Genomic DNA, 25,243 nt, shown 5'->3' with positions numbered 1-25,243 from the left:
CTGATGCTGGGGGAGGCTGGAAGAAGAGAGGCTGATGCTGGGGGAGGCTGATGCTGGGGGAGGCTGGGAGGAGAGAGGCTGATGCTGGGGAAAGCTGGGAGGAGAGAGGCTGATGCTGGGGACAGAGAGGAGAGGCTGATGCTGGGAGGAGAGAGGCTGATGCTGGGATGAGAGAGGCTGATGCTGGGAGGAGAGAGGCTGATGCTGGGGGAGGCTGTGAGGGGGAGGCTGATGCTGGGGGAGGCTGGGACGAGGGAGGCTGATGCTGGTGGAGGCTGATGCTTGGGGAGGCTGATGCTGGGGGAGGCTGGAAGGAGAGAGGCTGATGCTGGTGGAGGCTGATGCTTGGGGAGGCTGATGCTGGGGGAGATTGGGAGGGGAAGGCTGATGCTGAGGGAGGCTGGGAGAGGGAGGCTGGGAGGAAGGAGGCTGGGAGGAGAGAGGCTGATCCTGGGGAAGGCTGGGAACGGGAGGCTGATGCTGAGGGAGGCTGGAAGGAGAGAGGCTGATGCTGGGGGAGGCTGGAAGGAGAGAGGCTGATGCTGGTGGAGGCTGATGCTTGGGGAGGCTGATGCTGGGGGAGACTGGGAGCGGAAGGCTGATGCTGAGGGAGGCTGGGAGGAAGGAGGCTGGGAGGAGAGAGGCTGATCCTGGGGAAGGCTGGGAAGGGGAGGCTGATACTGAGGGAGGCTGGAAGGAGAGAGGCTGATGCTGGGGGAGGCTGGAAGGAGAGAGGCTGAGGCTGGGAGGAGAGAGGCTGATGCTGGGGAATGCTGATGCTGAGGGAGGCTGGGAGGGGAAAGCTGATGCTGGGGAAGGCTGGGAGGATGGAGGCTGGGAGGAGAGAGGCTGATCCTGGGGAAGGCTGGGAGAGGGAGGCTGATGCTGGAGGAGGCTGGAAGGAGAGAGGCTGATGCTGGCGGAGGCTGATGCTGGGGGAGGCTGGAAGGAGAGAGGCTGATGCTGGTGGAGGCTGATGCTTGGGGAGGCTGGGAGAGGGAGGCTGATGCTGAGGGAGGCTGGGAGGAGGGAGGCTGGGAGAGGTAGGCTGAGAGAAGAGAGGCTGATGCTGGGGGAGGCTGATGCTGGGGGAGGCTGGGAGAGGGAGGCTGATGCTGGGGGAGGGTGGGAGGAGGGAGGCTGGGAGGAGAGAGGCTGATGCTGGGGAAGGCTGGGAGGAGAGAGGCTGATGCTGGGGACAGAGAGGAGAGGCTGATGCTGGGAGGAGAGAGGCTGATGCTAGGATGAGAGAGGCTGATGCTGGGAGGAGAGAGGCTGATGCTGGGAGGAGAGAGGCTGATGCTGGGGGGCAGAGAATCTGATGCTGGGGGCAGAGAGGCTGATGCTGGTGCAGCATGGGGGATGGAGCACGATGGGGGGGTGCGCAGCATCGGGGATGGAGCATGATAGGGGGGTGCGCAGCATCGGGGATGGAGCACGATGGGGAGTGCGGAGTATGGCGGATGGAGCACGTTTGGGAGTGCGCAGCATGGCGGATGGAGCACGTTTGGGAGTGCGCAGCATGGCGGATGGAGCACGTTTGGGAGTGCGCAGCATGGGAGATGGAGCACGATGGGGGGTGCGCAGCATAGGGGATGGAGCACGATGGGGACTGCGCTGCATGGGGGATGGAGCACGATGGGGAGTGCGCTGCATGGGGGATGGAGCACGTTTGGGAGTGCGCACCTCCCCCCAACACACACACACACACACACGCGCGCGCACTGCACAACACACCACACACACACACTGGGAACCACAAACAACTGCCCTACACAGTCACCCACACACACAGACAACGCTGCACACACACAACACCCAACACACAAACACCGCGGCACACACAAATATACGCACATACCGCACAACACACACATTGCACAAAACATACCTCCCCCAAAACACACCACACACACACAAACCGCGCAACACACACACAACGCTACAGACACACAGCGCTCCACAAACAACGCAACACACGCAACACACATACAACACCGCTCTCACCCCCCGTCACACCCAGACAACACCCAGAACATGTACAGCCCCTACACAAACACTTGGTAACTACACACAACAACATCTATATATATATATATATATATATATATATATATAACAAAAATCATACATGAACTACACAATACGTAAATTCTAGAATACCCGATGCGTAGAATCGGGCCACCTTCTAGTATAAAAATAAAAACCCACATTGGGAGAACTTCATTAATAAGACATTATTGCCATCTACTGGTGACTAATGAAGTTTTCTTAAAACTAACATCCCAGAAGTGAAAATTTAGAATGTAAAAATATATTCCCTTAGTTCTATCACCAGCACATTACATGGGGAACTCCTATGCCCTGTGAGCTGATAGGACAAGTGGCAAAGGTATCTTTATAAAGGACCAAGTGCCGTAAATTCCCTCCATGTCCTTTACATTGGCTGCCCCGGTTACAATGGAAAAAAAGGATTTTCAGATATGTTAGATGATCCCCCGAGAAGAAAATAAAATCATATTATGATATATATATATATATATATATATATATATATATATATATATATATATACACACAGTGCCTTGCGAAAGTATTCGGCCCCTTTGAATTTTTCAACCTTTTCCCACATTTTAGGCTTCAAACATAAAGATAAAAATTAAAAATTTTATGGTGAAGAATCAACAACAAGTGGGACACAAGTGTGAAGTTGAACAAAATGTATTGCTTATTTTACACTTTTTTTAAAAAATAATTATCTGAAATCTGGGGTGTGCAATATTTTTCCGGCCCCTTTAAGTTAATACTTTGTAGCGCCACCTTTTGCTGCAATTACACCTGCAAGTCTCTATCAGTTTTGCACATCGAGAGACTGAAATTCTTCCCCATTCTTCCTTTCCTGAGTGACGTTGGATGGAGAGCGTTTGTGAACAGTAGTTTTCAGCTCTTTCCACAGATTCTCGATTGGATTCAGGTCTGAACTTTGACTTAGCCATTCTAACACCTGGATACGTTTATTTGTGAACCATTCCATTGTAGATTTTGCTTTATGTTTTGGATCATTGTCTTGTTGAAAGACAAATCTCCATCCCAGTCTCAGGTCTTTTGTAGACTCCAACAGGTTTTCTTCAAGAATGGTTCTGTATTTGACTCTATCCATCTTCCCATCAATTTTAACCATCTTCCCTGTCCCTGCTGAAGAAAAGCAGGCCCATACCATGATTCTGCCACCACCATGTTTGACAGTGGGGATGGTGTGTTCATTGTGATGAGCTGTGTTGCTTTTATGCCAAACATATCGTTTGGCATTGTGCCCAAAAAGTTTGATTTTGGTTTCATCTGACCAGAGCACCTTCTTTCACATGTTTGGTGTGTCTCCCAGGTGGCTTGTGGCAAACTTTAAACAACATTTTTTATGGATATCTTTGAGAAATAGCTTTCTCTTTGCCACTCTTCCATAAAGGCCAGATTTGTGCAGTGTACGACTGATTGTTGTCCTATGGACATGTGACGCCCTGGCCGGGCCAGGTAGTCACAAATAGAGCCCCGCATTACACCTGTCCCTCACAAGGTAACACTCAGCCGACCATATACACCCTAGTCACCTCCTTCAGGGCTGATGGGCACACCAGGGGGTGGAACCAGGCGGTTGGAAGACACCCACCAAGGAGTCCTGATAGCCTGAGGCAGGAGAAAGCAGTCACTGATTAGTCTGGAGTTCAAGGAGAGTGGAGGCCAGGTCTGTGACAGGGCCTGAGGCAAACTGACAGGTGCCAGGGTTCGAGCCCTGGTGCCTTTGGCTAGGAGGCAGACGGTGGTCTCGTCTGCATAAGCTGGGAAGACGGCTAGGTGGAACCGTGGTGGACCGGGACAGGGTTGTAGCCCGCCGGTACTGACCCGGGGAACCGACCCGGAAACAGGAGCACAAAGGGGGTACTCAGACCCCAAAGCTAGGTCCAGAAACTACTGGGGACTATTTAATTAACTGACTGAGGCCAGGACTCTAGGTCCTATCCCACCCAAAGTTCCGACTGAAGACAACAGCCCACCGAGAACGGATAAAAGGCCACCGCCACGGCTCAGAGATCCCACGGGCCAGCGCCTGCGGCAAAGGGCTCCCTAGGCCGTCACAAGCCGGGAGCAGACTCCTGAAGTTGCAAGCTCAGGTAGTCCAACGTTCACAAGGTGCGGGAGAAAGACAGACCACCAGTCGGGGGGGGTCCAGAACGCAGCCGGCTGCGGGCACCGACCACCATCATTTTGGTTTACCAGAGACTCGTGTGTTTCCTTCAATAGTGAGTACACCAGCACCCTGCGGTCGCCCATCTCCCACCACCAACGCCCACCGGGTCCCGAGGCCACCATCAATGCCCACGGAGGGGTTAACAACTTGCTGCACAACATCTCCCCCGGGTGCCCCGTCACAGCAGCGGTGGTGTCCAACCTCACCATACACCGTGGGTGGCGTCACGAACTCTAATATGGCCCAGCCGTACATATACGTCCAACCCCCCTACCTTTTCCTTCGGAGTGTCCGCAGGACCCCCGGGTCCAGGGACCCTCGAGCCACCGCTCCCTGAAAGCCCGGACCCGAGTGGCAGCAGCGGCTGCCGGCCACGGGGGCGGCACAGACAGACTCTCCCACCTCAGCTGTAGATCTCTGCAGTTCATCCAGAGTGATCATGGGCCTCTTGGCTGCATACCTGATCACTTTTCTCCTTGTCTGAGATGAAAGTTTAGATGAACGGCCAGCTCTTGGTAGATTTGCAATGGTATGATACTCCTTCCATTTCAATATGATCGCTGGCATGCTCCTTGGGATGTTTAAAGTTGAAGAAATCTTTTTGTAACCAAATCCGGCTTTAAACTTCTCCACAACAGTATTACAGACCTACCTGTTGTGTTCCTTGGTCTTCATGATGCTCTCTGCGCTTTAAACAGAACGCTGACACTATCACAGAGCAGGTGCATTTATACAGAGACTTGATTACACACAGATGGCTTATATTTATCATCATCAGTCATTTAGGACAACATTGGATCATTCAGAGATCCTCAATGAACTTCTGGAGTGAGTTTGCTGCACTGAAAGTAAAGGGGACAAATAATATTGCACGCCCCACTTTTCAGTTTATTCTTTTTTACAAAAGTTTAAAATAAGCAATAAATTTCATTCAACTTCACAATTGTGTCCCACTTGTTGTTGATTCCTCACCATAACATTAAAATTTTTATCTTTGTTTGAAGCCTGAAATGTGGGAAAAGGTTGAAAAATTGAAGGGGGCTGAAAACTTTCGCAAGGCACTGTATATATATATATATATATATATATATATATATATATATACATATACACATACATGCACACACTGGAGATCAAAATTAGAGAAAAACATACAATTTCTTAAGTGTTAAAGCCATTGTGTAGTCTTATGTGACTAAATCCTAACATGAGTAAAGTAGCAGTATTTTAAGCTTATTTCATAAATTTAATTTATTCCAAAGCACATAATGAAAAAGAACACTGATCAGCCACAGCCGCTGCAGAGGGGGGTCGGCCATGTCGCTTCAGCCACTACACATGGCTAATTTGAGAGAAGAAATTGAAAAAGAAAGGACTTAAAGTGCCATTCAATAGAGAAAACATAAGGCTATGTGCGCACTAGGCGGATTTTACACGGATTTGTTGCATGTTTCGCTGCAGAAAATGTTCATAACCTTTCTGCAGTGATTCACCAGCAAAGCCTATGGGAAAAAAAAAATGCTGTGCACACTAGGCGGATTTTGACAGCTACAGGTTTTGCTGCGGGATTCCCGCTGCAAAAAGAATTGCATGTCACTTCTTTTCCGCAGGTAGATATGGCATTTCACTCCATTGACTGTAATGTAGTCATGAAATCCCACAGGGAATAACGCAGGTAGCAAATTCTGTGCGTTTCATTGCGTTTTCCTGCGTTATTCCCTGCGGTATTTCGCATTTTTTGGGACATAATGTTCATCACTGCCCTGCGTTTTTGCGTTTTGCAGGGAAGTGATGTCATTATGACAGGAAAGGAAGCGGAGCAGAGAGTAAACACACACAGATCACACTCACACACAGACACAGACACATAGAATGCACATAGAAATCAAACGTACATATAAAAATAAAAAAACAAAACGCGAGCTCCGCCGTATTTTTACCGTCCAGCCGAGGTAAACACACAGCGGCGGCCCGGTATTCTCAGGCTGGGGAGGTCGAGGGCCTGGGTTAATGCCCCCCCACCCGTAGCAAAGAATATCAGCCCGCAGCTGCCCCGGGACTGTCGCCTCCATTAGGCGACAGTCCCGGAGTGTCCCTGGCTCTTACAGAATGCCGTGATGCGGTAGCAATCAAGGTAATCACGAGTTAATGGCAGCGCATCGCTGCCACTAAGTCCTGGCTTAATCATGGCAGCTATATTACAAAAGGTACCCTAAGGTAAACTGCCTGGGTGTTTTGAAGCAACGCTAAAAAAATCACAACTATTATGGAATAAATTCAAATATTTTTATTATGACATTTTTATTCAAACAGAAACCACACCACAAAGGAGATCATATTACATCCACAAATGCCTCAGGTTCAAGAAAGTTCGAAAGAAACAGTCCTTATGAATAATTTCATTAATTGTATAACTTTCACTTTTATATCATTTCATACGGTGAAACAAAGCTCATCATAGTGTCCTAAATATACCAATTTGCAGGATACCAAATGCTATAAATGTCAAAAAGATATATATATATATATATATATGTATATATCAATGTAGTAAATAATATTCCACATCGGATATTGATTTTTCACATAGAATTTTTCTATTAGTACTAGCATAAGCAAGTGATATTAATCCCATCAGCCGATAGACAAGCAGAGTCCCATAATTTTTTCACCTAAATTAAGGCATATTATAGATAAAACAGGTATCTACCCGTCGATCGGCTGATAAGTCCAAAACAGCTGAAAATCACCTGCAAGGCAGTGAATATGAACATGAGGTATAGACATCTATATTCCGGATATATGTTCGGCAATAACCCGCACAATTGTGAAATCTAATGTTCAACACCGCACCAATGAGAGATGTAACGATATTATAATACTGGACACTTTCCGAACATCAATAAATACCTGAGCAATGGATGACTCTCTCCTATCCTCAATGTACGTTTCGTGCCAGCTTTTTCAAGAGGGACATGATGGGGGTAGATGCCCCTCTTGAAAAAGCTGTCGCGAAACGTACGTCGGGGAAAGGAGAGAGTCATCCATTGCTCAGGTATTTATTGATGTTCGGAAAGTGTCCAGTATTATAATATCGTTACATCTCTCATTGGTGCGGTGTTGAACATTAGATTTCGCAATGGTGCGGGTTATTGCCGGACATATATCCGGAATATAGATGTCTATACCTCATGTTCATATTCACTGCCTTGCAGGTGATTTTCAGCTGTTTTGGACTTATCAGCCGATCGACGGGTAGATACCTGTTTTATCTATAATATGCCTTATTTCAGGTGAAAATATTATGGGACTCTGCTTGTCTATCGGCTGATGGGATTAATATCACTTGCTTATACTAGTACTGCTAGAAAAATTCTATGTGAAAAATCAATATCCGATGTGGAATATTATTTACTACATTGGTATATACATATATATATATATATATATATCTTTTTGACATTTATAGCATTTGGTATCCTGCAAATTGGTATATTTAGGACACTATGATGAGCTTTGTTTCACCGTATGAAATGAAATAAAAGTGAAAGTTATACAATTAATGAAATTATTCATAAGGACTGTTTACTTTCGAACTTTCTTGAACCTGAGGCATTTGTGGATGTAATATGATCTCCTTTGTGGTGTGGTTTCTGTTTGGATAAAAATGTCATAGTAAAAATATTTGAATTTATTCCATAATAGTTGTGATTTTTTTAGCGTTGCTTCAAAACACCCAGGCAGTTTACCTTAGGGTACCTTTTGTAATATAGTTGCTTCTTTGAAGGCTATTGGACTATTTTTGGACTTTGTGTGCTTCTAATTAATCATGGCAGCGTCTATGAGACAGCTTACATGGTTAACCCGTAAGTAAAGTGAATAGACACACACACACACCAAAAAATCCTTTATTTTAAATAAAACACAAAAAATCGCCCTCTTTCACCACTTTAATACCCCCCAACACACAGCTCCGGCGTAATCCACACAGGTCCCACGACGCTTGCATCCAGCCGCGTCTGACACATACTCAATGCAGCCTCGTAACGAGACTGCAGAGGTAATTACAGGTCATTTTTCACGGTCGGTAATGTGATCACATTACCCTTCGCGAGAACTGTATTGTGTCCTCACAGGGACTCTATCTATTGATTGAACTGTCCTCTATCTATTGATTATCTATCTATCTATCCATTATCTATCCTTCTATCTATCCCTCTATCTATCTATTTATCTATCCCTCATTCTATCCCTCTATCAATCCCTATATCTATATCTCTATCTATCTATCCTTCTATCTATTTATTTATCTATCTATCTATCCTTCTATCTATCCTTCTATCTATCCCTCTATCTATCTATCTATCTATCCCTCTATCAATCCCTCTATCTATCTCTCTACCTATCTATCTATCTATCTATCCATCTATCTATTTATCCATTATCTATCTATCTAGCTATCTATCTATCAATCTATCTATTCATCTATCCATTCATCTATCCATCTTTCAATCTATCTATCCATTATCTATCTATTTATCTATCTATCCCTCTATCTATCTATCTATCCATCTTTCTATCTATCTATCTATTCATCTATCCATCTTTCTATTTATCTATCCATTATCTATCTATTTATCTATCTATCATTCTATCTATCTATCTATCCAGCTTTCTATCTATCTATCTATCTATCTATCTATTCATCTATCCATCTTTCTATCTATCTATCTATCTATCTATCTATCTATCTATCTATCTATCCACTATCTATCTATTTATTTATCTATCTGTCTATCCATTATCTATCTATCCCTCTATCTATCTAGCCCTCTATCGATCTAGCCCTCTATCCCTCTATCTATCTATCTATCTATCTATCTATCTATCTATCTGTCTATCTCGGAAGGAAATTGCCGTTTTTTTTTCTCCAATGTGCTTTATTGCATTGAATGCATTAAAACACATGTACCAACCTGCGGGAAAAACGCACCAAAGCAGCAACAAAACGCATGCCAATTTCGGTGCGTTTTTTTTCCCACGGGGGCGGAAATCTTTCAGACCCTGCAGAATTTTCGTAAGAAAATTCCATTTTCTAGTGCGCACAGGGCCTAATAATTAAAGCTCAAATCATATTTCAGGCATATAAAACAGTTTTTATTGCACATAAGGAAATATACTAGGGTCATTAAAAAACATGTAAAAAATCTGTAGACATAATAAGATCAGAATGAAAAAATTGAGATGAAAAAGGCACAAAAATTCCCTTTGGATAAAGTGTAAAAGGAGTACCAATACAGGGATATGTAAAATAAATCACTTAAAGTCACCGGTTCCAGACTATGCCTTCTTCCCCCCTATGAAGCCCTAGTGAGACGCATAGGGGAGTGTGTTTCACATACTGTATATCCAATACTTTATGGGTGAGTTCCACTTTGCATGTTCGTGCATTCCATTACCCGTGGATTTACTGATGTCCTCTGATATGTAGCACTTTGCACTTTACATAATGAGTTTAAGCCCATTTCCATGGATGGATAGGTACAGTATGGGCTGCACTTACATGCTACTCAGATGATTTATTTTACATATCCCTGTATTGGTACCCCTTTTACACTTTATCTAAGGCTAGTTTCACACTTGCGTTGGCAGGACTCCGTCAAAACAGTAGGTGCGTTAAAACGACGCATCCGTCAAACAACGGATCTCCAACGGACCCTTTGACGCGTTATTTTACTGGAATCCGTTAATGGATTCCAGTAAAATAACGGATCCGTTACGTCCGTTACATCCGTTATCCTTCCGTTATCCGTCAAAAAAACGGAATCCGTCGGAATCCATTTCTTTGCTAATTGGATAGTTAGGGGGCGTTCATCATGAAATTTACATTTTCAAGTGTATATATATATATATGAGAGGAGGCACAATCTATCTCAGACAGCCCAGAAAAGGAGAGAAATGGATGTCATAACGGGGAAGATCACTGAAGCCTATATCGAATATTCCTACCAGGCAAATGTCTTGGCATATCGATTTTCAGAAGATCAACGGCAACGTCGTCGTCAACATAGAAGGCGTCGCTACTGGGTTCACCCCGTTAATGAAAGCAGGATTTTCCGTGGTGTCTTTTACACTCTGTACCTTGAATTGAGAAGGCACCCTGAAAAATTTGTCAACTATGTGCGCATGCCTGAGGAAACTTTTAATCGTCTATTGGAGCGGGCGGATCCTTTTATCAAGCGGAAAGATACATTTTTCCGTAAGGCTATTAGTCCTGCCGAGCGTCTACTCATTACTTTGAGGTAAGCATGTGGTACACAAAATGTAATGTAATTTTTTCCATGTATGATTGATTAGTAATTTTTCTTTTGATCTTTTACAGATTTCTTGCTACTGGAGAATCTTACTCCTCCTTACACTTTCAATTCCGAGTGGGGATTTCTACAATTTCTGGAATCGTCAACTCCACATGCCAGGCTTTGTGGGAATGTTTAAAAGACGAATATATTCCTCACCCCACAGAGCAGCAATGGATGGATGCAGCTGATAAATTCTACGAAATATGCAACTTCCCTAATTGCTGCGGTGCCGTGGACAGCAAGCATGTGAGGATTCTTAAGCCCCAAAACACTGGATCAGAATACTACAATTAGAAAAAAAAAATTTCTGTTGTGCTAATGGCAATTGCTGATGCACAGTATAAGTTTTTGGCCGTGGACATTGGGGCATTAGGCCGAGCAAATGATTCCCAAGTTTTAAAAAATTCGGCAATTGGAAGAAATCTTTACGGAGGACATTTTGCTTTCCCGCAACCAAAACCGCTTCCACAAAGTGATGGACCACCACTCCCCTTTGTATGTTTGGGGGATGAGGCCTTTCAATTGTCCCAAAACTTATTAAAACCATACTCAAGTCGTGGGCTAACACATGAAAAAAAAATATTTAATTATCGCCTAAGTCACGCAAGGCGCATGGTCAAATGTGCTTTCGGGATTTTAACTGCTCGCTGGAGGATCTTGACAACTGCAATAAATGTGAAAGTAGAGACTGTTGACGAAATAATCAAAGCCTGTGTCATATTACATAACTTTTTGTTGTCCAATGGCGTTCCTCCACTTGAAGAAGAAATGACAAACTGTACCCTAACACAATACAGCAACGTATCCTTCCGTACCACCACTGAAGTCTTGCGTATTCGGGACGAGTTTGCGTCATATTTTGTGTCGGATATTGGTCGTTTGGAGTGGCAGGATACAATGGTTTGATGTACTTAGATTGTAATCCGTGTCTGAGAATGTATATTTTGTGATTTTGTGTAACATTTTAATCCATGTCTGATAATGTTTATTGGGTTATTTTCTGTGTTTATAGTCTATTAACTATTTTTACTAAAATTTCTTAAAAATTATATAAAAATTGCATTTAAAAATTGAAAATTGTTATTGTTTTTTTTTTTCTAAAGTTTGTTTATAAAAAACAAAGTTTGTTTCATTTTTGTATCATTATTACTGAAACCAAAACCAGTTGAACTGCAGCCAAGTTCAGACAGTGAAATTGTGACACCCGGGCAAACCTGGTAGTCTGATGACTGTACCCCCCTGTACAGGAGTCGCCTTCCTCCTTGTGAATTCACACCACACATCACACATAACATCTGCCACAAATGTCGTTATGCTATACTGTCCCCATGTCAGCACAAATCCCCCTTTAACCTGAACTATACCTCCTCTACCCGTGTAGTGGCATGCATCTTGCTATACCACAACATCAGCACCAGCCACTGTATGTGTACCATTATCCCATTTTTAATATTTATTTCAAATAAATAAGTAAAAATAAAAACAAACACAATGTTAAAGAAAAAATAATGATTTATTAAACATAAATTTAAAGTGCAGGCCATACATATTTGCTTTCACACATCGCTAGCAGGGAATGTATTTTGTTAGATTATCCTATCAAAATTTAAAAAAATTAAACACTATAAATGTTGGTAATGTGGGGTGGAGACATCGCTGGAACCGCTCGCAGAATTGTTCCCTCCAACAGTTGGGGTTATTAAGTGTGGATTGGGTAGGTGAAGGTTGGGTAAGAGGTAATGGTGAGGGTGTAGAAAAAGAAAGAGAAGTGGTGGGCAGAAAAGGGCTTGAAAGACAAGATAGTTGAAGGCTGGGAGATGGGTGAGAGCTGGTAGAAGGGTGAGGTATTGGAGTTGGTTGAGGGGTGGTATAAGGCAGAGTGTTAGAAAATGGAAAGGTGGAGGTTGGATAAAATGTTGGGGTTCGGAAGGAGGAAGAAGAATGATGTAACAGGTTAGGAAGTGCAGGAGACAGTGCGGTTGGGGATGGAGTTGTGGAAGTGTTGTCGTGTGGGCTTGAAAATGGAGATGGGGAATAAAGGGATGTTTGGACATATCTGGTATTGTGCATAGGGTTTCTGTAATGTGTGGGTATTGTAGATTGTGAGTATTGGGCAGGGTGCATGTAAGTTTGGGTTACTTGGTGAATCTGTGTCGGAGGCTGTAAGTGGACTGGGGGTGGCATCTGAGGGGCTGTGGATAGATGTGGTGCAGTGGTGGGAGGGGGATGTTGATGGAGTTGCTGGATGGCATTCTGGAAAGCCCTCATTACATGGATTTGCTGGTCAGACGGTAGGCTTTCCAGGTCACCGTTAACTGAATGGAAAAAATGTTGACTAGGTGTTTGCCTTACAGCTGAAAGCACCTCATCCATCTTGCTGATCAACACTTGTAAACTATGGTTTACAAGGTTGAAGCCAGCGATTATTTGGTCTGATAAAACTTTGATGAAGCTATGGATCGATGCGTTCAGGTGTAAGAACTCGGGGCTGCCCCTATTCTGACCACTGTGTCGCTGACGACCCGAACCTAACGCGGTTCGAGTTTCGTGAGCGTCAGAGTGGTCAGATAAGGGAACACCTACTCTCTGACCAGCCTCATGTAATGAGGTTTGCCAGTATGCCAATGGGCAGGTTGGGTAAGAGGGGAAAGATGGGAGGTTAGAGAGTGAGGGATTAGAGGGATTGGTAGAAGGGAGGGAGGGCTGTGAAGTTGAGGTGGAAGGGAGGGAGGGTTCAGAAGAAGAGGTAGAAGGAAGGGAGGGATCAGAAGTGGAGGGCCTGTTGGAGGGTTCACCGGTGACGTTCTGTTCAGCAATCGCTGCAAGAGGGTTCAGTTGGGATGCAGGCTCCACGGTGCTACAGACGGTTCTGTGGAATGAGAAAAAACAAAAAAATTAACATATATTATTCACATTTGCCGTAGCATGTGATCGATTACAAAGGATACATACATTCATAGATGGGGAAATTAAACACCAAAAAAATATATACATACCTTCTTGGAAGCATGCTGCCTCTTAGGAACGCAAGGGCACGCCCATACCGGTATTGTGTGCCCTTGCGTGCCGCCGAACCGCTTGGAGCCTGCATCTCCTTGTTTAAGTCCCTCTTGAAGCGATCACGAAGTGAACGCCACCGGGTCGTCAGACGGATAACTGAAAAGAGAAAAAAAAAAATAAAAAAAATTAAATACATCTTTGAATATGGTAAGTTTTGCAAGACATGTTTGTAATACTTACTTGCTCTTTTACGGTTCCTAGTGTCAAAGTCCTCCCACCCATCTATGAGTTCTGCTGCCACTTCTTCCCAGAGCCGCCGGGTGATGAGAGAATTGGCATGGCGGTTGTCTCTCATGTCCCACAGCGGCTCTCGAGCATGGACGAGGTCGATGAGGAGTTCGACATCGATGCCACCTCCCTCCCCATCAGAATCCTCGTCCTGCCTCCGCCGTGAGACCTGTCAACAAAACAAAATTAATTAAAAAAAAGTAAAAAAAACAATCTTTAACATTTACAAATCATGGAAGGCATCAGAAAAAAAAACCAAAAAAAAAAAAACCTCACATTGCTGCGACCACCGCCATGCCGACGACGACTCTGGGAGCAGCGAGGAGGACCTCTAATGTTCGGAACATCGACCTTAGAAAAAAGAAAAAAAAAAAATTAAGTAATGCAATCCACTAACTAATTGTACGTAGTTCGTGACGGTACCTCCATAGCTAACGTAGCTATGGTACCTACGTAGTTACGCTGACTACGCGTCGCTATGTGTGTAGTTAGTGTAGCTATGTGTCAATAGGTAGGTAGTTATGGTAGGTATGTAGATAGGGTAGGTATGTGTCGGGAGGTATAGTATGTATGCATGTATAAAGCTATGTGAGGTATGCATGTATGTAGGTAGTAGATACAGTCATATGAAAAAGTTTGGGCACCCCTATTAATGTTAAACTTTTTTCTTTATAACAATTTGTGTTTTTGCAACAGCTATTTCAGTTTCATATATCTAATAACTGATGGATTGAGTAATATTTCTGGATTGAAATGAGTTTTTTTGTACTAACAGAAAATGTGCAATCCGCATTTAAACAAAATTTGACCGGTGCAAAAGTATGGGCACCCTTATCAGTTTATTGATTTGAACACTCCTAACTACTTTTTACTGACTTACTAAAGCACTAAATTGGTTTTGTAACCTCATTGAGCTTTGAACTTCATTGGCAGGTGTATCCAATCATGAGAAAAGGTATTTAAGGTGGCCACTTGCAAGTTGTTCTCCTATTTGAATCTCCTATGAATAGTGGCATCATGGGCTCCTCAAAACAACTCTTAAATGATCTGAAAACAAAGATTATTCAACATAGTTGTTCAGGGGAAGGATACAAAAAGTTGTCTCAGAGATTTAAACTGTCAGTTTCCACTGTGAGGAACATAGTAAGGAAATGGAAGAACACAGGTACAGTTCTTGTTAAGCCCAGAAGTGGCAGGCCAAGAAAAATATCAGAAAGGGAGAGAAGAAGAATGGTGAGAACAGTCAAGGACAATCCACAGACCACCTCCAAAGACCTGCAGCTTCATCGTGCTGCAGATGGTGTCAATGTGCATCGGTCAACAATATAGCGCACGTTGCACAAGGAGAAGCTGTATGGGAGAGTGATGCGAAAGAAGCCGTTTCTGAAAGCACGCCACAAACAGAGTCGCCTGAGGTATGCAAAAGCACATTTGGACAAGCCAGTTGCATTTTGGAACAAGGTCCTGTGGACTGATGAAACAAAGATTGAGTTGTTTGGTCATACAAAAAGGCATTATGCATGGAGGCAAAACAACACGGCATTCCAAGAAAAGCACTTGCTACCCACAGTAAAATTTGGTGGAGGTTCCATCATGCTTTGGGGCTGTGTGGCCAATGCCGGCATCGGGAATCTTGTTAAAGTTGAGGGTAGCATGGATTCAACTCAGTATCAGCAGATTCTTGACAATAATGTGCAAGAATCAGTGACGAAGTTGAAGTTACGCAGGGGATGGATGTTTCAGCAAGACAATGATGCAAAACAGCGCTCCAAATTTACTCAGACGTTCATGCAGAGGAACAATTACAATGTTCTGGAATGGCCATCCCAGTCCCCAGACCTGAATATCATTGAAAATCTGTGGGATGATTTGAAGCGGGCTGTCAATGCTCGGCGACCATCAAACTTAACTGAACTGGAGTTGTTTTGTAAACAGGAATGGTCAAATATACCTTCATCCAGGATCTAGGAACTCATTAAAAGCTACAGGAAGCGACTAGGGGCTGTTATTTTTGCAAAAAGAGGATCTACAAAATATTAATGTCACTTTTTTTGTTGAGGTGCCCATACTTTTGCACCGGTCAAATTTTGTTTAAACGCGGATTGCACATTTTCTGTTAGTACAAAAAACCTCATTTCAATCCAGAAATATTACTCAGTCCATCAGTTATTAGATATATGAAACTGAAATAGCTGTTGCAAAAACACAAATTGTTATAAAGAAAAAAGGTTAACATTAATAGGGGTGCCCAAACTTTTTCATATGACTGTATGTCGCGTTATTTGTGATGTCAATGAAGTGGATATACTTACCGTATTTTTCAGACTATAAGACGCACCGGACTATAAGACGCATCCTGGTTTTAGAGGAGGAAAATAAAACTTTAAGCAAAAAAATGTGGTCATGACACACTGTTATGGGACAAGGATCTGCTGCTGACACTGTTATGGGGGTAATGTCCCCAAATTCTCTACTAAGGTACCCCATCCTGGTAATGATCCTCCTGCCTTGTATATGATCCTGCTATAAACCCCCATCCTGCTCATATACCAGCATCCTGCTCATATTCCCTCATCCTGTTCATATACCCCCATCCTATTGATATACCCCCCATCCATCCTATTGATATTTCCCCATCCATCCTGCTCATATACTCCCATCCTGCTCATATACTCCCATCCTGCTCATATACTCCCATCCTGCTCATATACTCCCATCCTGCTCATATACTCCCATCCTGTTCATATACCCCCATCCTGTTCATATACCCCAATCCTGTTCATATACCCCATCCTGTTCATATACCCCCATCCTGCTCATATACTCCCATCCTGTTCATATACCCCCATCCTGTTCATATACCCCATCCTGTTCATATACCCCCATCCTGTTCATATACCCCCATCCTGTTCATATACCCCCATCCTGTTCATATACCCCCCATCCATCCTGCTCATATACTCCCATCCTGCTATAAGCCCCCATCGTGCTCATATACCATCCTGGTATATGGCCTGTATCCTATAGCACAGAGAAAAAAAATAAACATTTATACTCACCTTTTCCTCACTCCCTCCAGCACCGATCATCTTCCTCTCAGCGGCAATGACCTGTGTGTGTGGAGCCGTTCCCCTGCAGCACGCGATGTCTTCCTGTCTGTGCCGATCAGCTGATCAGCACAGATAGGAAGACATCGCGTGCAGCAGGGGGATGGCTCCACACACGGGGACGGGTGAGTGCACTGATTCACTGCACCCCGCGCTGATAATGACGCGCGGGGGACAGTGAATACAGCCGCACATGATCACTCCAGGCTGTAATTGCCAGGGGTGATCATGCGGACCGGCTCTTTACTATGCGCGCGTTCCAGCTCATCCTCCCGCCCACCTGTCAGTGCCGGCTTCAGCGCTGAGAGATGGGCGGGAGGATGGGCGTGCATATGTAATGAGCGGGCCCACATGGTCACGGCAGGCGCTGCTGCTGCCTGCTCGTGCCCCCGATGACCCGCTCCACCACAGCACCCTCGTTCCCGGCAGCAGCCCTATAGTCAGACCATAAGACGCACCCCCAACTTTCCCCCAACATTTGGGGGAAAAATAGTGCGTCTTATGGTCCGAAAAATACAGTATACACAAGGATGGGCCCAAGAGGGGGACATATACTGCATACCAGAAGAGGGACATACCAGGAAGGGCCCAGGAAGGGGACATATATACCAGGAGAACATATATGCTAGGAAGGGGAGAAATAAACCAAGATGGGACATACAGCTCTGGCATAAATTAAGAGACCACTGCAAATTTTTCAGTTTTTCTGATTTTTCCTTTTATAGGTATATTTTTGAGTAAAATCTAAATTGTTCTTTTATTCTATAAACTACTTACAACATGTCTTCGAATTTCCAAGCAATAAGTTTTGTATTTATTTTCTGAAAATGAGAAATGGTGAAAATAACAAAACAATGCATTGCTTTCAGGCCTCAAATAATGCAAAGAAAACAAGTTTATAATCATTTAGAAACAACAATCCTAATGTTTTAACTCAGGAAGAGTTCAGAAATCAATATTTTGTGGAATAACCATGATTTTTAATCACAGCTCTTGACGTAGCTTTGTGGCATGGTGCATTGTCCGGCTGGAAAAAACAGTCCTCAGAGTTGGGGAGCAATGCCTGAGCAGAAGGAAGCAACTGGTTTTCCAGGATAACTTTGTATGCGGCTTGATTAATACGTCCTTCGCAAAGATTAACCTGCCCAATTCCAGCCTTGCTGAAGAATCCCCAGATCATCACTGATCCTCCAAAAAATTTCACAGTGGGTGCAAAACACTGTAGCTTGTACACCTCTCCAATTCTCCATCTAACCATTAGGCCCTGAGCGCACACTACATTTTTACCCGCTTTTTTGTGTTTTTGTTGCAGAAATTTCTTGAGAAAATGGTTTTCTGCAGACATTCCCCAGAAAAACCTATGAAAAAAAAATAGCTGTACGCACACTGTGTGTTTTTCTCAAGAACATTCTTTCTGCAGAATTTCTTGAGAAAAAGAATGAGCATGTCACTTCTTTTCTGCACGTAGCTTCATTTTTTGCCATAGACAATGGAAAAAAACGCAGGGACCAACCTGCAGAAAAAAGGCGTCAAAAACGCGGTAAAATATGGGGAGATAAGGTATGCACACCAGTGACTATGGAAGGGGAATACATGGAATAGCAGAAACTGCTGTGTGAATACTGACATGAAAAATTCAATAGCTATTTGTTAGAATGAAATGTGAAAAATGGAACCTGCATTACTGCCATGAATATATGAATAAAGAGAAATTTAGCTACTGAATTGATCAATGCAGAAGAGCCCCAACACTACGCCAAAGTATTTCTCTACGTTGGGGTCCCTAGCTTGTGTGTGTCCTCTCATGCAGTTAAAAAACTTACCGTGTATGGGACGCTGAGACCCAGGCTATATATGCGTATAATGTGGATTGGCAATAGGTGTGTATGGGGAGGGTTCACAAACGAAAAACTACTAACATTAAGGAATAACGTTTGGAACTCCATTCTATGTCTGAACTGGGTGCAAAAAACCTGAAAAAACATCACTATGGGGAGATAAGGTATGCACACCAGTGACTATGGAAGGGGAATACATGGAATAGCAGAAACTGCTGTGTGAATACTGACATGAAAAATTCAATAGCTATTTGTTAGAATGAAATGTGAAAAATGGAACCTGCATTACTGCCATGAATATATGAATAAAGAGAAATTTAGCTACTGAATTGATCAATGCAGAAGAGCCCCAACACTACGCCAAAGTATTTCTCTACGTTGGGGTCCCTAGCTTGTGTGTGTCCTCTCATGCAGTTAAAAAACTTACCGTGTATGGGACGCTGAGACCCAGGCTATATATGCGTATAATGTGGATTGGCAATAGGTGTGTATGGGGAGGGTTCACAAACGAAAAACTACTAACATTAAGGAATAACGTTTGGAACTCCATTCTATGTCTGAACTGGGTGCAAAAAACCTAAAAAACATCACTATGGGGAGATAAGGTATGCACACCAGTGACTATGGAAGGGGAATACATGGAATAGCAGAAACTGCTGTGTGAATACTGACATGAAAAATTCAATAGCTATTTGTTAGAATGAAATGTGAAAAATGGAACCTGCATTACTGCCATGAATATATGAATAAAGAGAAATTTAGCTACTGAATTGATCAATGCAGAAGAGCCCCAACACTACGCCAAAGTATTTCTCTACGTTGGGGTCCCTAGCTTGTGTGTGTCCTCTCATGCAGTTAAAAAACTTACCGTGTATGGGACGCTGAGACCCAGGCTATATATGCGTATAATGTGGATTGGCAATAGGTGTGTATGGGGAGGGTTCACAAACGAAAAACTACTAACATTAAGGAATAACGTTTGGAACTCCATTCTATGTCTGAACTGGGTGCAAAAAACCTAAAAAACATCACTATGGGGAGATAAGGTATGCACACCAGTGACTATGGAAGGGGATTACATGGAATAGCAGAAACTGCTGTGTGAATACTGACATGAAAAATTCAATAGCTATTTGTTAGAATGAAATGTGAAAAATGGAACCTGCATTACTGCCATGAATATATGAATAAAGAGAAATTTAGCTACTGAATTGATCAATGCAGAAGAGCCCCAACACTACGCCAAAGTATTTCTCTACGTTGGGGTCCCTAGCTTGTGTGTGTCCTCTCATGCAGTTAAAAAACTTACCGTGTATGGGACGCTGAGACCCAGGCTATATATGCGTATAATGTGGATTGGCAATAGGTGTGTATGGGGAGGGTTCACAAACGAAAAACTACTAACATTAAGGAATAACGTTTGGAACTCCATTCTATGTCTGAACTGGGTGCAAAAAACCTAAAAAACATCACTATGGGGAGATAAGGTATGCACACCAGTGACTATGGAAGGGGAATACATGGAATAGCAGAAACTGCTGTGTGAATACTGACATGAAAAATTCAATAGCTATTTGTTAGAATGAAATGTGAAAAATGGAACCTGCATTACTGCCATGAATATATGAATAAAGAGAAATTTAGCTACTGAATTGATCAATGCAGAAGAGCCCCAACACTACGCCAAAGTATTTCTCTACGTTGGGGTCCCTAGCTTGTGTGTGTCCTCTCATGCAGTTAAAAAACTTACCGTGTATGGGACGCTGAGACCCAGGCTATATATGCGTATAATGTGGATTGGCAATAGGTGTGTATGGGGAGGGTTCACAGACGAAAAACTACTAACATTAAGGAATAACGTTTGGAACTCCATTCTATGTCTGAACTGGGTGCAAAAAACCTAAAAAACATCACTATGGGGAGATAAGGTATGCACACCAGTGACTATGGAAGGGGAATACATGGAATAGCAGAAACTGCTGTGTGAATACTGACATGAAAAATTCAATAGCTATTTGTTAGAATGAAATGTGAAAAATGGAACCTGCATTTCTGCTATTCCATGTATTCCCCTTCCATAGTCACTGGTGTGCATACCTTATCTCCCCATAGTGATGTTTTTTTAGGTTTTTTGCACCCAGTTCAGACATAGAATGGAGTTCCAAACGTTATTCCTTAATGTTAGTAGTTTTTCGTTTGTGAACCCTCCCCATACACACCTATTGCCAATCCACATTATACGCATATATAGCCTGGGTCTCAGCGTCCCATACACGGTAAGTTTTTTAACTGCATGAGAGGACACACACAAGCTAGGGACCCCAACGTAGAGAAATACTTTGGCGTAGTGTTGGGGCTCTTCTGCATTGATCAATTCAGTAGCTAAATTTCTCTTTATTCATATATTCATGGCAGTAATGCAGGTTCCATTTTTCACATTTCATTCTAACAAATAGCTATTGAATTTTTCATGTCAGTATTCACACAGCAGTTTCTGCTATTCCATGTATTCCCCTTCCATAGTCACTGGTGTGCATACCTTATCTCCCCATAGTGATGTTTTTTAGGTTTTTTGCACCCAGTTCAGACATAGAATGGAGTTCCAAACGTTATTCCTTAATGTTAGTAGTTTTTCGTTTGTGAACCCTCCCCATACACACCTATTGCCAATCCACATTATACGCATATATAGCCTGGGTCTCAGCGTCCCATACACGGTAAGTTTTTTAACTGCATGAGAGGACACACACAAGCTAGGGACCCCAACGTAGAGAAATACTTTGGCGTAGTGTTGGGGCTCTTCTGCATTGATCAATTCAGTAGCTAAATTTCTCTTTATTCATATATTCATGGCAGTAATGCAGGTTCCATTTTTCACATTTCATTCTAACAAATAGCTATTGAATTTTTCATGTCAGTATTCACACAGCAGTTTCTGCTATTCCATGTATTCCCCTTCCATAGTCACTGGTGTGCATACCTTATCTCCCCATAGTGATGTTTTTTAGGTTTTTTGCACCCAGTTCAGACATAGAATGGAGTTCCAAACGTTATTCCTTAATGTTAGTAGTTTTTCGTTTGTGAACCCTCCCCATACACACCTATTGCCAATCCACATTATACGCATATATAGCCTGGGTCTCAGCGTCCCATACACGGTAAGTTTTTTAACTGCATGAGAGGACACACACAAGCTAGGGACCCCAACGTAGAGAAATACTTTGGCGTAGTGTTGGGGCTCTTCTGCATTGATCAATTCAGTAGCTAAATTTCTCTTTATTCATATATTCATGGCAGTAATGCAGGTTCCATTTTTCACATTTCATTCTAACAAATAGCTATTGAATTTTTCATGTCAGTATTCACACAGCAGTTTCTGCTATTCCATGTATTCCCCTTCCATAGTCACTGGTGTGCATACCTTATCTCCCCATAGTGATGTTTTTTAGGTTTTTTGCACCCAGTTCAGACATAGAATGGAGTTCCAAACGTTATTCCTTAATATAAAAAAAAAACGCGGTAAAAACGCATGCGTTTTTTGGTGCGTTATTGGTGCGTTTTTTGAACGCAAGTGCACTAATATTTCAGACACTCGAGAAATTTCTTGAGAAAAATCCTTTTTCTAGTGCGAACAGGGTCTTAGACGACCAGGTGTTGGGCAAAGCTGAAAATTAGGTAAAGAAAATTCAACAAAACTTCTTTGCGAAGGACGGATAAATCAAGCTGCATACAAGGTTATCCTGGAAAAACAGTTGCTTCCTTCTGCTCAGGCAATGTTCCCCAACTCTGTGGACTTTTTTTTCCAGAGGGACAATGCGCTATGCCACAAAGCTAGGTCAATCAATGTGTGGATGAATGACCACCACATCAAAACCCTGTCATGGCCAGCCCAATCTCCAAATATTCAAAAAAACTGACCCGCACATCCTACAAATGTGAATAGGTGCCAGCTGAAAAAACATATTTCAAGTTAGATTTTTTTAGTCTAGCTGCCCAGACACGGATGTTTTTAACCTAGATAGTGGCATTTTAGTTAGGTACCCGGATTATTGAGATTTACCTTGCCGCTGGTTTCCCGGCTTACATGCATTGGCCAATTCATAAACTAAAAATTTCATTTTTTAATATAGCAGTAATGTAGTACCAGAGTTCCCTTATACATTGTTGGCATTTAAGTGTGCAGCTGTATGTATTTTGTATTTGCTATGTTGTTTCAGCTGGCACCTATTCACATTTGTAGGATGTGCGGGTCAGTTTTTTATAAATATTTGTGGTGAGTCTCTTTCTGACTGAGCTCTCCGCCCTATAAACCAGGCTGTGTTCATAATCCTTATACCAGGAGCCCTAGCTGCCCAAACATGGAGGTTAGTCCAATTAGTGGCATTTCAAGTTAGATTTTTTAGTCTAGCTGACCAGACATTGATGTTTTTAACCTAGATAGTGGCATTTTAGTTAGGTACCCGGATTATTGAGATTTACCTTGCCGTTGGTTTCTGGGCTTACATGTGTGATGCCCTGGACTAGCCAGGTAGTCACAGATAGCCCCATGCACTACACCCTTCCCCAAATAAGGTGTCACCAGCCAACTTAATAAACCCTGGTTACCTCCCACTGGGTTTGATGTCCACACCATTGGGGGCGGAGCCTGGTGGTTGACCACGCCCCCCATTTGTTCACATCCCCAGAGGCAGGAAATTGAAGTGCAGATTAGTTGTGACAGTGGAGTAGTTGTGAGAAGGAGTTGTGAGGAGTAACGTCTGTTTGTGCCCTGGGTAGGCGCCCGGGCACTGTGACCAGGAGGCAGACGGTGGTGGCCGTCTGCAGGAGCCGAGAAGACAGCCCGGTGGAACCGTAGGTAGCCGGGACAGGGTAGTAGCCCGCTGGTACCGAACCGGCGAACAAGCTGTAAACCGGAGCACAAGTTGGGGGTACTCAGACCCTGAAACGCGGTCCCGAATCTACTGGACCCCGTTAATTAACGGATTGAGGTCTGGACTTTAGGTCCTTTCCCACCCAAAGTCCCGAAAGAAGGCAACAGCCCACCAATTCTGGATAACGGCCACCGCCAAGGGCCAAGAGATCCAACGGGCCAGCGCCTGCGGGTAAAGGGCTCTCCCGACGTACACGCCGGGGAGCGGGACTCCCGTTGCTGAAGCGCGGCTGTCCAAAATGTACAAAAAGGTGCAGGAGAAGATGGACACCACGTTCGAGCCACCGACACACGAGCCCAGATCTGAGCGGCTCGGCTGCGGCCGAGCGCAGGGCGGTACACATCCATTGGCCAATTCATAAACTAAAAATCTCATTTTTTCATATAGCAGTAATGCAGTACCAGAATTCCCTTATACATTATTGGCATTTTAGTGTGCAGCTGTATGCATTTTGTATTAGCCCAATCTCCAGACCTGAACCACATTGAAAACCTCTGTAATGTAATCAAGAGGAAGATGGATAATCACAAGCCATCAAACAAAGAAGAACTGCTTAAATTTTTGCACCAGGAGTGGCAAAAAGTCACCCAAAAGCAGTGTGAAACATTGGTGGAAAGCATGCCAAGACGCATGAAAGCTGTGATTAAAAATCATGGTTATTCCACAAAATATTGATTTCTGAACTCTCCTTGAGTTAAAACATTAGGATTGTTGTTTCTAAATGATTATGAAATTGTTTTCTTTGCATTATTTGAGGTGTCTGAAAGCAATGCAATTTTGTGTTATTTTGACCATTTCTCATTTTCAGAAAATAAATAAAAAACATTTTTCTTGGAAATTCGGAGACATGTTGTCAGTAGTTTATAGAATAAAAGAACAATTTACATTTTACTCAAAAATATACCTATAAAGAGAAAAATCTGAAAATTTGGAAGTGGTCTCTTAATTTTTGCCAGAGCTGTATAAGATTATCTCAGCACATGAGCATTTTTTTTTTTTTTTAAATACATCCAATTGTATAAATTATTATTCTAAGATCTATTGATTAAAATCAACTTTGAAATTAACTTTATTTGTGGGAAAAACCCTTTAAGGCTTAGAGAAGCTTTCTAAACTTTTTTGAAAAAATAACAAATTGCTTTATTTTAAACCTTTCCCAACATAGGAGGCCCTGGTATGTCCTATGTCTGGTGCTGGCATAACTACCCACTTTGAAAGATTAAAAACAGGGACACATACTGCAGTTCAGCCCACCATTTTTTATTTAATTTTACTATGAACTAATACTCCAACATCACCAAATTTTTTATCTGTGTCCAGATAGAAATATTCAGTTAGTGAAGACCATTAGTGTTCCCACACAGTATGATACCTCTTTCATGACCCTCATAGTGCTCACATCATAACATAATGTCCCCACTGTATATTTTCCCACAAACAGCAGGATTCCCACACATGGAAGGATCCCTGCTGACAC

This window comes from Anomaloglossus baeobatrachus, chromosome 2, assembly GCF_048569485.1.
Source record: "Anomaloglossus baeobatrachus isolate aAnoBae1 chromosome 2, aAnoBae1.hap1, whole genome shotgun sequence".
Taxonomy (NCBI): domain Eukaryota; kingdom Metazoa; phylum Chordata; class Amphibia; order Anura; family Aromobatidae; genus Anomaloglossus; species Anomaloglossus baeobatrachus.
This window is presented reverse-complemented; position numbering follows the sequence as displayed.